The sequence below is a fragment of the Neophocaena asiaeorientalis genome, unplaced genomic scaffold (genome assembly GCF_003031525.2).
Source record: "Neophocaena asiaeorientalis asiaeorientalis breed wild unplaced genomic scaffold, Neophocaena_asiaeorientalis_V1.1 scaffold79, whole genome shotgun sequence".
Classification (NCBI taxonomy): domain Eukaryota; kingdom Metazoa; phylum Chordata; class Mammalia; order Artiodactyla; family Phocoenidae; genus Neophocaena; species Neophocaena asiaeorientalis.
This window is the reverse complement of record NW_020175402.1, coordinates 236831-249949: the sequence shown is the minus strand read 5'-3', so window position 1 is coordinate 249949 and position 13119 is coordinate 236831.

The window sequence follows — 13119 nt, the reverse complement described above, 5'->3', positions numbered from 1 at the left end:
ATCTAAAATGGCTGGGTTACATTTGAAGTATAGATACCGAGGATTAGAATTTGTATAAAGGCCAAGGAGAAAAAACATTTATAGTCAAATGTAACTATTAACATTTTTGTTTTATAATTATGTGTAACACATCATCAATTCAGAAAATTTTTAAATATGGAAAAGTAAAAAGTCAGTCATAATCTTAATACATAGAGATAACCACTGTTTAACATTTTAGTTTATTTCTTGTCCTTTTTTCTATGGACTTTAATTTTAATGGACTTAAAATCTGCCCTTTTTTGTAACATAAGGTTAAATTACATACAGTTTTGTATCTTGCTTATTTTGTTAGTGAACTATCTGCCAGCAGAAACTACTTTTTGAATAGTTTTATTCTTCATCAATTTGGAATGAACTATTTTTGTTTCTTTGGAAAGGTCTTCTTTCACCTTTGGCTTGTAGCTCAGAAGTTATCACTGCACATTAGAAAGAGAAGGGCTGAAACCATTATCAAGAAGTCAGACATTTTTGACTTGTGCCTATAATGTTTTGCATTATTTATGACATTAAAACTTGATCTAACTTCACAGATTTCCCCCCTACAGTTACGTACATTTAAAAAATTATTCCTTTGAATCCATCTTCATCCATATATTCAATCATACTTAAAAAAGACGTGGCCAGGGTGGTATTTGCTAGTTATGAATTGTATGCATGTGTTATATTGCCTTGATTCCTTTAATTGGTTTTCAACAAACGTTGGTATTATTTGGAGTGATTGAGGAGGGAGGAAAAGACCATATGTGGTCTCATGTGGAGTTAGGGAAATAAGATTGAAGCATGGGAACAAACAGAATTTTGGAATAACAAGGGGGAAAACTAGGTGGCAGTAGAAATAAGTACAACCAGTTTTGAGCCAGAATACAGTATTTTTACATTGAGAATGGAAAGGACTGAACCTTGAAGATAGAATGGAGGAATGTAAGAAGGAAAGGGTGACTCCTGACTCTTTCTAGGCCCTAGAAAATAGCGTATAAAAAACAGAATTTGAACTGAAAGATGAATTTTTAAAAAATTAAAAAGAAGAGTTTAAGACTGTAGTCAGGGTTTGGTTCGGCAGAGAGGAATGAATTGTGGTGAGTGGGTGATCAGCATGAACAAAGATTTGGGCCTGAAATAAGCACAGTGTATGCTGGATTGTAAGGGTCCTGCTCAGTATGCTTGGAGTGGAGGAGTCTTGAGGTTGAATGCTTGAGAAAATGGATCTGGATTCTAGAGGACTTTGAATGAATAAGAGAAGAGGTTAGACCTCACTTGTGTAAAACCATTGCTCTTTTTTTTTGGACAGCTTTATTGAGATATAATTTGCATACCATACAAGCCACCCATTTACAGTGTACAGTTCCCAGTTCTCTCTGCCCTAGGCAAGTACTAATCTACTTTCAGCCTATAGAGATTTGCCTATTCTGGACATTTCATATAGGAATAATACAATATATGGTCTTTTGTGAGTGGTTTCTCTCACTTTGCATAATTTTTTTGTGGTTCATCTATGTTGTAGCGTGTTGTGCGGTACGCGGGCCTCTCACTGCTGTGGCCTCTCCCGTTGCGGAGCACAGGCTCCGGACACGCAGGCTCAGCGGCCATGGCTCACGGGCCCAGCCGCTCCGCGGCATGTGGGATCTTCCCGGGCCGGGGCACAAACCAGCATCCCCTGCATCGGCAGGTGGACTCTCAACCACTGTGCCACCAGGGAAGCCCTGTAGCGTGTTTTAGAACCTTTTTTTTTTAATTGTCGGAGAATATTTCAAGTATTACATTTTTTTCATTCATCTGTTAATGGACGTTTGGGTGGTTTAAACTTTTTTACTATTATGAATAATTATGCTATGAATGTTTTTGTGTGGATGTATGTTTTCATTTCTCTTGAGTATATACCTAAGAGTACAGTTGCTGGGTTTTATGAGGTAACTCCATGTTGATTAACTGCCAAACTGTTTTCCAGAGTGACTACCATTTTACATTCCTACCAGCAAATGAAGGTTCCAACACTTGGCATTGTATATGTCTTTTTGATTATAGGCCGTTCTAGTGGGTGTGAAGTAGTATCTCATTGTGGTTTTGATTTGCTTTTCCTTGATGACTAATGATGTTGTGCATCTTTTTGTGGGCTTATTGGCCATTTGTCTTTGGAGAAATGTCTGCTCAAATCCTTTGCCCAGTTTTTAGCTTGGTTGTCTTTTTATTATTGAGTTGTAAGAGTTCTTTATATATTCTGGATACAAGTCCCTTTTCAGATATAACATTTGCAAATATTCTTTCCCATTCAGTGGGTCATCTTTTCACTTTTCACCCTCTGAAGCAGAAAAGTTTTTAATTTTGATGAAGTCCAATTTATGTTTTTCTTTTGTCACTTGCACTTTCATATTGTGTCTGAGAAGGCTTTGACTAATTCAAGGTCATGAAGATTTACTTCTTTGTTTACTTCTAAGAGTTTATAATTTTAGCTTGTACATTTAAGTCTCTGATCCATTTTGAGTTAATTTTTGTGTATGATGTTAAGTAGGGGGTTCAAGTTTATTTTGCATTTGGATATCCAGTTGTTTCCGTGCTATTTGTTGAAAAGACTGTTCTTTCCTCATAGAATTGTCTTGGCACTTTGTCAAAAATCAATTGCATTTCTTTCATTTTTTTTTTTTTTTTGGGAAACTGGTGATGAAAACAGTAGTTTTGAAGATTTATTTGGTTGAAGTGTGCAAGTTGAAATAAGAAACAGGAAAGATTAGGAGAGTAGGAATGGCATCACAGAACTATGTGTAAGGTTTTATAATCCATTAAATGTTTGAGATTTAGTGAGGTGTGCTAATTTTTAATGACTTATTGAATAAACAGACTTTGACCATTTCTTCCTTTTGTATAATGCCTAGAACTATTCAAAAGAGATTTTGCCTGCTTCTATTAAGATAATTCCTATTAGGCAGTGATAATTTTGTAAGAAGTAAAGTATGGGCATTTGACTACTTTGCTGTCCTGTGAAGAATTGAAATTGTAAGTTACAAATTCTTGGGTTAATTGTATTTCACATAGAATGTTAGTTCTGCCTAAATCATTTATGTAATTTTCAAGTTAAATTTGATTTTTTTATTTATTAGGTTATACCCTCAGTCTATGCTAATGTTTCTTTATATTATTATAAAGAAACAAAATAGAGAAATACTGCTAATCTCTAACAGGATTCTTTTTACTATTTAGGAAAAGACCACATTAAAGAGGAGGCTCTGTATAACCTTTCAAGTCTGATAAAAACAGGGTTTATTTGCTTTGGATGAAGATTTTCCACACACAGGAAACTTCTTCAGTGACTTGAAATATTACAGTGTGGGAATGGGGTTACTGATTTTTAAAGATTATGTCTGTCTACTTTTTAAGTTTTATAAATTACTATGCATATCTTTAGCTCAGCTCTTACTAAATATGCAAAGGAAGTGGGTCTTAATTAACCTAAATGTAGAATTTTAAGGACATCAACACCTTGTTAATATTGTTGAGTCTTTGAGGCTAATATGTCATATTCAGCTGATACTTTCAATATTACATTGCTGATCTTTTTCAGAAATAATAGAATTTGGAACCAGTCCAACTTCCTGAGGTGACTGCTGTTTCAAAAGCATACAGCAGAGTACTTAACCTTAGCTTATTACCTTTTATGCTGTGACTGGGTGAGTACTTGAATGTGGTACATTTTAGGCAAGGCAGTGAAAACTGAATGCTGCTCTGGAAAGTCAGTGATTTCATTCTTGACCTTTAAAAAATCATATTTAAAAAATTGAAGCATGTAAGTATGCATTAGCTTACTTTCGCAATACATAAGTCTACTTTGGGGAATCTACTCGTCCAACTTTCTGGCCCCCTCCCTCAGGGGCGTTTGTTCAGAGGCTAAGGGAAATGAGGATGACTTGCCTAAGCATCAAGTTGATGCCAGCTCAAACTGATTTGAGATCTTTAATAACATGAACTACTTTGACCTACTAGTAGGGTAACCGAAGATCCCCTTTCTTCTCCTGTAATGGTCCTGGTTTGGATGGTAAAGTATAGGGTCATCCTACCTAGTAACCATTATATAGCTTAGAAAATTAGGCATCTTTATGCTATTTCTAGATATGTTACTAAAATGCTTTGTGAGGCAGCAAAACATTTTATATCCTTTGGTCCAACAATTTGTATTTGACCTTGTAGTTATTATAGAAGTCTTTGACATTAGCATGTCAACAAAGTAGGAACAAAGTATTGTCAGCTCCCTTTAAAAAAAAAAACAGAACTTGATTTGAACTAATTTTAGACTTGCAGAAAACCTGCCAAAATAGTAGGAAGAGTTCCCTTGTATCTCTCACCTCCTTCCCCTACTGTTAGCATCTTCCATAACCAGTATAATCATCAAGAACAGGAAATTACCATTGATACAGTATTTTCAGCTAAACTACAGACCTTATTAGAATTTTTACCAATTTTTCCACTATCCTTTTAGTTATTATTTTTCTTTAGTCTTTTCCAGTCTGTGTCTTTCCTTTATCTTTCATGACCTTGATGCCTTTGAAGACTACCAGTCAGTTATTTTGTAGAATGTCCCTCAGTTTGGGTTGATTTGATGTTTTCTCATGATCAGAATGAGGTTATGAATTTTGGTAAGAATAGCAGAATGCATCCTTTCGTAGTGTATCATATCAAGAAGTTTGATAGTGTATTATACTAAGAAATTCCTGATGTCCGTATGTAATGGTTACTTTGATTACTTGGTTAGATTGGTGTCTGCATGGTGGGTCATTCTACTGTGGCGTTACTATCTTTCTCTTTGTAGTTGATAAGTATCTTGTGGAAGACTTTGCAAATACTGTTTCTCCTCAAACTTTGGCCCACTAATTTCAGCAACTGGTGGATCTTAACATGCAACGTTTATTAAGTTTGTGGTTGCATAATTGGGGCTATTTCTCTCTTTCCTTCTACATTTATTAATTGTAATTCTGCTGTGAGGAAGAGCTCTCCTCCATTTATTAATTTATTCTATTGTATATTTATATCATCACGGAGTCACGGATATGTATTATTATTATTTGTTTTGTTGCTCAGATTAATCCAACTTTGCCCATTAGGAGTTCCTTCAGATTGGCTTCTGTGTTTTTCTACCCAGCCACCAACCTGGTTTTTTTTTTTTTTTTTTTTTTTTTTTGCCATGCTGTGCAGCTTGCAGGATCTTAGTTCCCCCACCAGGGATTGCACCCAGGACCCTAGCAGTGAAAGTGAAAGAGGCCTAACCACTGGACTGCCAGGGAATTTTGGCCCCCCCCCCCCCTTTCTTTTTTAAAGCATTTCTTTACTTTCTGGCACCACAAGATGTTTCAGGTTCATACTGTATTTTTCTTGCCTCAATGCTCTGATCAGCCACTTCTCCAAGAAATCCTGACTCTTTTTATTGGAAAATGGTGTTAGTGACCAAGCTCTGGGCCGAGGTGTGTTCAGTGTTACTGGAATGTCATTGCTTCTAGGCCCTTTTGGCAGGCAAAATATATATATATATACTAACCCACTTGTATACACATTATCTGTATTTCTGTATTTGTGTATACATTAAAAACCACGACTTTATACTAATAGCTCGAGTTCCACTGCAATGCCACCCAGTTTGTTTTAACATTCCCCTTTTCCTTATTTATTAAATATCTCCGATAATGAGAAACCTGGCTCTCATTATCTATAATCTACTCAGCTAATTATAGTATACACATAAAAAGTTTGAGAATTGCTAACCCTATTCCTCTACTTTTAGTTTTGATTGTTTATTTTGGATATGTGAAACATTACTCTGGTTCTAAGAGTCTGAGTTATATTTAAAAAAAAAAGATATACTCAGAGAAGTGTTACTTCTATCTCTGCTACCCAGTTTCTCTTTCCCCCTTCTTTCCCACCTGTACCTAGAGGTAACCAATCTCTTAATTTCTGGTTTCTTTCCTGTATTTCTTTTATACAAATGAGTAGATACCTGTACATTTTCTTATATCCCTTTTCTTACATGAAGGTAGCCATGTGCTCGTGAATCCCCTGATTCCTTGAGTTCTAGTTTTCTCATCTGTAAAATGAGGAAAATAGTACGCCTCTCCTTTTCAAAGGGTTACGATAATGATTGAGATAATGAAAGAGAAAATGCTTTCTAAACTTTATGATGGCGTTTATAAGGCAACAGCATTAGTGGTTTCTGTCCAGGGAAGTGACTCAACTTATTTGACCTTGTGACACAGTACAAGAAGCTTTTGTTACTGTGAAACAATTTGAGAATTAAAACATAGTTTTTTTGTTGTTCTAATTTTAAATTTTTATTATTTTTACCAATTTTCAGTATGGTTTTAGGTTATCACAGCATATCGTGTGATTACTTAATTTTTTATTGTTGAGCTTGGCCAGCATCTGAATTCTCCAAGAGTCAGCGTTTTTAATTTGTATTAAAACTTGGTCAGATTTAAAAAGTATTCCTTCTTCTGTTAGCAGAGTAGATAAAAGAAGGAAACGTGTAGAGGTTTTTGTTTTGTTTTTGTTTTTGCTTTGTTTTGCTCCCAGAGACTTGAATTTGAAAGGCTTTTTATGTTTAGGTTGTATTGGGAACTGCAGGTCCAGTGTCTTTACTTCATATCTAACAGTTTGATTTAGTCAGAAGATGTACATATTTCACATTCTTTGAGTCTGCCTAGGAGTAAATTCTTTTGATGAGATTTGAGGTCGGAGACGTACTCTAGTTAACCCTGTGGAACCCATGGATAAACCACCTACATTGTTTTTTATTGTTGTTAAATTTTGAACGCCAAGTCTGATGAATTGTTTTACCTGAAGGAGCTTAACTGAAATAGAAATTTAGTCATTAAAACTTACAGTTCATATGCACTTTAAAAATCACAACCCTGGGCTTCCCTGGTGGCGCAGTGGTTGAGGGTCCGCCTGCCGATGCAGGGGACACGGGTTCGTGCCCCGGTCCGGGAGGATCCCACATGCTGCGGAGCGGCTGGGCCCGTGAGCCATGGCCACTGAGCCTGCGCGTCCGGAGCCTGTGCTCCGCAACGGGAGAGGCCACAACAGTGAGAAGCCCGCGTACCGCAAAAAAAAAAAAAAAATCACAATCCCCTTTCTTCAATTAACCGTATACTTATCACGGAGTCTAGGTACAAAAAGTAAGTCTGCATACATTTAGTGAAATTAAGGCTTTGGTCTGTTCATAGGAGTACTGTGTGTGAAAATGAGTGTCAGTGGTAAGGACAGTTGTGAGAAGCCTCCAACTGTCAGATGGCAAAATAGCCTTCACACACATACTGCTGGTCACTCTTTCTAATTTTTCTCAGAATATTTGGAGAGGCAAGTCATGTTTCTTTTGTATTCCAGAAACATATTTGTGAAAATAGCTTAGTTGCTATTCAACTGAATGGAAGGTTATGGTAAGGTTAGGATGCTCAAGGGAGAAGGAAAGAACTAATGGAATCTTGAGAAAAGAATAAGAAGTAGAACAGGTAAGGGAAATATTGGTCATTGTTTTGATACCACAGGTTAAGCTAAAAGTGCCTGAGGCTTAGTAGACACACAATCATTGTTTATTAAATGAACAAAGGAGCAAGTTTTATTAAATAATAGTACGTGCTAGCTGTTGAAGGAGATACAAAAGAAACCTGAAATGTGCTCTCTGCCTCTTATGTACTCTAGTCAAACAGTTAAAAATTTAAGGTGCTCTCTGAATGGAGGTAGGAGATCAGAGGCCTGAGAGATCAGTGAGAACTAGAGAAATAGGAAGTAAGATTTGGGTAGATGTAAGGGGAAGGACATTTGCAGTTTATTTATTTATTTAGCTAGCTAGCTGTGCTGGGTCTTAGTTGCCGTATGCGGGATCTTCTAGTTGTGGTGTGCGGGGTCTTCAGTTGCGGCATGCAGGATCTTCAGTTGCAGCATGCAAACTCTTAGTTGTGGCATGTGGGATCTAGTTCCCTGACCAGGGATTGAACCCAGGCCCCCTGCTTTGGGAGCGTGGAGTCTTAGCCACTGGACCACCAGGGAAGTCCCAGGACAATTACAATTGAGGGAGGATACATTTATAGCAGTTAGAAAATGGTACATAGTATGTTTGGGGTAGTCAGAAGACCTGCTTGGCTGAAATGGAAAACATAGAATGTGCAGGACATGTGATAGTTTTGGAGACTTTTGGGTATTTAGCTTAATAATCTGTACTTTTATCTTGTAGCAGGTGGAAGTTTATTGAGGACTTAAGACCTGCTAACATGTTTCGTCATTACCGGAAGGTGAAGATTGTGCTGAATGGGTTGAGAGAGAGAGGAGGCATGGAGAGTATATGCTAGTTCCATTAAGGGTTTTCCAAGGTTTTACTGCTGCACGTTGAGGCTAGAGGGAAGTGAAAAGGAAAGGATGGTCATATCATGAAAGCTATAAAAGAAAGAAAGATTTGACTGTCCTTGATAAAAGAAAGTAAAAAGTTAAAACTGACTCCAGGGCTTTGAGACTGTAAAATTATGTTGTCATTGATGGAGTAAGAAAGATGTAGGGTTTAATTTTATATGACATTTTGTGATAGTGGGCAGATAAATTCAGTTTAGGACATGTTGGATTTGAAATGAATGGAACGTCTTATTCATTTAACAAATGGAGATAACTGGACATGTTTGGAAATAGGGAGATGAAGGTCACATGAGCAGAAAGGGCTGGGAATACAAATATGTGAAAATATAAGCATAATGGAGAACATGAAGAGAAAAGCAAAGGTTCTAAGTCCATGCATTGTCCAGTGATTTGATGAAGATGATGAAACTGTAGAAAAAAGGAAGTGGCTGAGAGGAAAGAGAACCAAGAAAGCACAATCTTTTTATGCTTTCCTGGTTAGGTTCCCACTGGGCTTTATATAGCTGGAGAAAGTGACATTTAATACTTGACAGGTAGCCTTTTGATTTTTTTTAAAAAATAAATTTATTTATTTTTGGCTACGTTGGGTCTTTGTTGCTGTGCGTGGGCTTTCTCTAGTTGCGTTGAGCGGGGGCTACTCTTTGTTGCAGTGCATGGGCTTCTCATTGCGGTGGCTTCTCTTGTTGCGGAGCACGGGATCTAGGTGCACAGGCTTCAGTAGTTGTGGTACGCGGGCTCAGTAGTTGTAGCTCACGGGCTCTAGAGCACAGGCTTAGTAGTTGTGGCGCACGGGCTTAGTTGCTTCGCGCATATGGAGTCTTCCCAGACCAGGGCTTGAACCCGTGTGCTGCCCTGCATTGACAGGCGGATTCTTAACCACTGTGCCACCAGGGAAGTCCTAGCCTTTTGATTTAAACTCCAAACTCTGCTTAAGTAATTGTTGCTACATTTAAGGAAGATTGGGGACTGAAGAGAAATTTCTTTCTCTTTCTTTGCAAGCCTGAAATTAGTCCTTGATGGGCTTTGGTTTGGGTAGTTATATTTAAATCTATACTTTTGCTTATTCTCTATAATAATGGCATATTTTATAATAAAAAGCTTTAAATACACTTAAGTCACATATTATCTACCTTGGCTACTCAAAAGCTGTTGTTATTGGGGTTCTGGGCTGCAGTTATTATGAAATCATTCATTTGAATTCACATTTTTAATAAAGGATTTTATATACTAATCAGGAATTAAGCATAGCATAATGAACTCAGTGTTACCATCCTTAATTGATAAATTTCAAGAAGGAGAAAAGGAACTGATGTTTTAGCCGGTTTTTGCCTCGTTATTGTGGACTGATGTATAATTTCTTAAGCTTTTTGAAATAGTGAAAATAGCTTGCGGATGATGAATTTTTGTACCTGAGGAGTTTGGTTTACAAGTTGGGAACTGCTTTGTTAGTCCAATATTTGTACCAGCTGGGAACTGGTGATTTGGCAAGCTGTTTCACAGGAACGTAGAACAAAGCAGAGATGGGATACTTTCTCCATAGGTTTTAAATAGAAATCTGTTTTTGGGACGTCCCTGGCAGTGAGTCCAGTGGTTAAGACACTGTGCTTCCACTGCAGGGGGCACGGCTTCGATCCCTGGTCACGGAACTAAGATCTCGCATGCCACATAGCACAGCCAAAAAAAAAAAAAAAAAATCTGTTTTCTTGTTTATGTATCCCAGCTTAGTCATTCAGTAGATATTTACTGAGCACTGACAATGTGTCCTGAGCTAAGCACAGAGAAGTTAGAAATAAGTCATAGTCTTTGCCCTCAAGTTTACAGTCCTAATGCAGGAGGCAGATATATAAGAGGGTAAGTAAACAGGAATCAGAAAGCACAGGACCCGTGAGAGCTCTGAGGGGGGTCACTTCACTTAAGGGGGTGGGTGGGAGAGAATTGGGAGGAATGAGGGAAGAGGCTTCCTGGAGAAGGGGATACTTCTAAACAATCTGGAAGGATGAATGAGCCATGCGAAAGATAATGGTAGGACAGAGTATTTCAGCCATGCATCAGCACATACAGAGACTTAGGATGGTGAGAAATGACTTGTTCATCATTGCTGGAACAACAGTTTGGAGGGGAGAAGTGGATAATCAGAGGCCACAGAAAAGGGCTATATAAGCCATGCTAAGGAGCACGGATTTCACCCAGATGACAGTGAGGAGCAATCGAAGCTGTAGGCTGGGGAATGATGTGGCCAATTTGTGTTTTAGAAGGACCCTTCTGGAAGGTTGTTAGGCGGGAGGATCAGATTATATATTTTTAGTAAATAATTCAAATCCAAGATTGATACGTGAGTTATAATTTTTACTTGGGACTCTTAAGATAGGTTGTATATACTTTTCCTAAGGATGACTTTCAGTTCATTTACTTTTTTATCTGCAGTTTTCCAAATTTATGAATTATGTGTAGATATTTTTAAGAGACTTAGAGCTAGGTTAATTTTCATGGTTGTTACCAACCTGTATTTAAAGATAACTTGGACTTTATATATTTTAAAAAACACATGTAGTTGTGATTTAAGTTTTAGCCTTTGTTTACAGTTGGCGCATGGTTTGTAGCAGATTCATGGTGGATAGCTTGTAAGTTTATAGTTTAAAAGGCATATTGTCTTGGTACTCAAATAAAGGAACACTTAATAGTGAAAGTACCTCCTGACTAACAGGGCATCTTTTGTCATAGATATATATGTATTGTATATATCATCTCCTTGTTAGTTCAGCTAGGAATTTGAAATATTAGGTTAATTTGACTGCCTTTGAAATGAAAAGGGAAATTATAAAGGTATAATGCCCAGATGAGCCATGGATATGAAACTAGAAAGCAATTAGGAGTTGTTTCTCAGCCCAGTACTTTATTGGAAATCACAACTTTGAAAAATATATTTGGATAAAAGTTCTCCAGAGAGTGGGCATTGAGGGAACCTACCTCAACATAATAAAGGCCATATATGACAAACCCACAGACAACACTGTTCTCAATGGTGAAAAACTGAAACCATTTCCACTAATATCAGGAAAAAGACAACGTTGTCCACTCTCACCACTGTTAATTCAACATAGTTTTGGAAGTTTTAGCCACAGCAATCAGAGAAGAAGAAGAAATAAAAGGAATCCAAATCAGAAAAGAAGGAGTAAAGCTGTCACTGTTGCAGATGACATGATACTATACATAGAGAATTCTAAAGATGCTACTAGAATACTCCTAGAGCTAATCAATGAAATTGGTAAAGTAGGATACAAAATTAGTGCACAGAAATCTCTTGCATTCCTATACACTAATGATGACAACTCTGAAAGAGAAATTAAGGAAACACTCCCATTTACCACTGCAACAAAAAGAATAAAATACCTAGGAATAAACCTACCTAAGGAGACAAAAGACCTGTATGTAGAAAACTAGAAGACACTGATGAAAGAAATTAAAGATGATACAAACAGATGGAGAGATTGGAAGATTCTTGGATTGGAAGAATCAATATTGTGAAAATGACTATACTACCCAAAGCAATCTACAGATTCAGTGTACTCCCTGTTAAACTTCCAATGGCATTTTTCACAGAACTAGAACAAAAAATTGCACAATTTGTATGGAAACACAAAAGATCTCGAATAGCCAAAGCAATCTTGAGAACGAAAAACGGAGCTGGAGGAATCAGGCTCCCTGACTTCAGACTATACTACAAAGCTACAGTAATCAAGACAGTAATATACTGGCACAAAAACAGAAATATAGATTAATGGAACAGGCCAGAAAGCCCAGAGATAAACCCACACACACATGGTCACCTTATTTTGATAAAGGAGGCAAGAATATACAATGGAGAAAAGACAGCCTCTTCAGTAAGTGGTGCTGGGAAAACTGGACAGCTACATGTAAAAGAATGAAATTAAAACACTCCCTAACACCATACACAAAAATAAACTCAAAATGGATTAAAGACCTAAATTAAGGCCAGACATTATAAAACTCTTGGAGGAAAACACAGGAAGAACACTCTTTGAGGGAAGTGTGTTGCTGTGAAGTGTAAGTCCAAAAAAGGTCTTTTCTGACCCACCTCCTAGAGTAATGGAAATAAAAACAAACATAAACAAATGGGACCAATGAAACTTCAAAGCCTTTGAACAGAAAAGGAAACCATAAACAAGACGAAAAGACAACCCTCAGAATGGGAGAAAATGTTTGCAAACAAATCACGAACAAAGGTTTAATCTCCAAAATATACAAACAGCTCATTATTAAAAAAAAAACCACCCAGTCAAAAAATGGGCAGAAGACCTTAGTAGACATTTCTCCAAAGAAGACATACAGATGGCCAACAAACACATGAAAAGCTGCCCAACATCACTAATTATTAGAGAAATGCAAATCAAAACTATAATGAGGTATCACCTCACACCAGTCAGAATGGCCATCATCAAACAATCTACAAAAAACAAATGCTGGAGAGGGTGTGGAGAAAGGGGAGCCCTCATGCATTGTTGGTGGGAATGTAAATTGATACAGCCGCTCTGGAGAACAGTATGGAGATTCCTTAAAAAGCTAAAAATGGAATTAATATATGACCCAGCAATCCCACTACTGGGCATACCCAGGGAAAACCATAATTCAAGAAGACACATGCACCCCAGTGTTCATTGCAGCACTGTTTGCAATAGC